We start from the raw sequence: 1742 nt of genomic DNA, 5'->3' as shown, positions 1-1742 counted from the left end.
ATTGAAATCAGCTTTCCTAAAGTCTAGCACTTTCACCCTACTAGTTACCTTACCCACTCGACGTCTTATGAAGAATTCTATTATTAGGTGATCACTGTCCCCCAGATGGCTACCGGTCTGTAGGTCCCCAACCATGTCATCCCCCGTTGCCAATACCAGATCCAGTAAGGCATTCCCCCTAGTGGGACCGTGTACCTCCTGTGTCAGGTGGAGGTCCTGTACACAGGTTAGAAACCTGCGTGAATGGTGGGACTTTGCCGTCTGCGTCTCCCAGCAGATGTCTGGGTAGTTTAGGTCCCCCATGACTACCGCCTCTTTAGCTTTTATGGTCTCCGAGAGCTGCCTCAGGAGCCCCGAATCTATTTCTTCCCCTTGGTGTGGGGGTCTGTAGATCTACCATTTTGCCTATCTCTGCTCTAGGGACTGCAATAATTTTCTAACTTTCCTTGCATGCTCTTTGCCATGTTGATGCATGAAAGTTTGAAGCTCGGCAAAGCTGCTGTCTAGTGGCTTGCATGCTGGATTACTGTTGTGCTGTTTTTATTACTGTGGAGGCAGGGCCTTCCAGGGGGGTGGGGTGGGGGGGTGCAAATCAGGGTGACCTCCCCGGGCCCTACACTCTGGGGGGGGCCCCAAGGACAGTGCCATACAGGCCCCACCGCGTACCACCAGCTCTGCGCTCTGACCACTCGCTACCCCCCCGGCCCCACACAGGCTGGTATGCCCTGGGCCCTGCATGTAACAGTATGCATGGATCTCAGAGGCAAAACCAGCAGCAGCAGAAAGGAGGAGTCCGAAGGAGGAACTGGAAGCGAGGGGGAGGAGACAGGAAAAATGAGAGTTAGAGAGGTTGGGGGAGAACAGCAGGCCCTGTGACAGCTCTGTAAGAAACTGCTATAATAAAAGACACTGTTTATATTAAGTAGGGAGCTGTTCCTTGATTACCCAGACAGGGTCACATGAAACATGGTGGCAGCAGAAAGTCTGTGAGGAAGCCCAAGAGCAGAGAGGGACCTGGACCCCAGCAGTGATTCAAACAGATTGCGAGAAGCATGGAGGAACTGAAGCCCCCAGGACAGCTGGATTTCAACACAAAGAGCCTGGCACAGACATGGAAACAATGGAAGGAAGAATTCAGTTTGTATACAGCATTAACGATGGCTGATAAAGCAGATAAAATGAAGGTAAAGCTGTTTTACTATCTAGTGGGGGGAAAAAGGCCATGAAGTAAGTGTGATACTGATCCAGGGAACCCGGACACACTAGAACAGTTAAAAGAAGCATGTGATGCATACTGTGACCCCAGGAAAGATGAGACTATAGAGAGATATCAGTTTTTCACCCAAAGCCAAGAGGAAGAGGAAGTAAGAGAGGCCTATATCAAAGCACTGAAAACTCCGGCATCCTCATGTAATTTTGGAGACATAAAAGACTCCCTAATCAAGGATAGGATTGTGTGTGGCACACGGGATTCTGCCCTGAGGGAGAGACTACTAAGAGAGGTAGATCTAACCCTGGAAAAATGTCACCAAATTGCAAGGGCAGGAGATTTGTCAAAACAAAGGATCAAAATGATATCAACAGCCATATGTACAGAGCAGGTTCACGGGCTCAACCTAAAGGACTCTGAAAAGCAAGAACCTGACAGGCCAACTGCAAATGCCAACAATATGATTCAGTGCATGTACTGTGGGAAACTACATGAAAGGTGGAAAGACAAATGCCCAGCCTATGGAAAGAGT

Source organism: Alligator sinensis, unplaced genomic scaffold (genome assembly GCF_000455745.1).
Source record: "Alligator sinensis unplaced genomic scaffold, ASM45574v1 scaffold849_1, whole genome shotgun sequence".
NCBI lineage: Eukaryota > Metazoa > Chordata > Crocodylia > Alligatoridae > Alligator > Alligator sinensis.
This window is presented reverse-complemented; position numbering follows the sequence as displayed.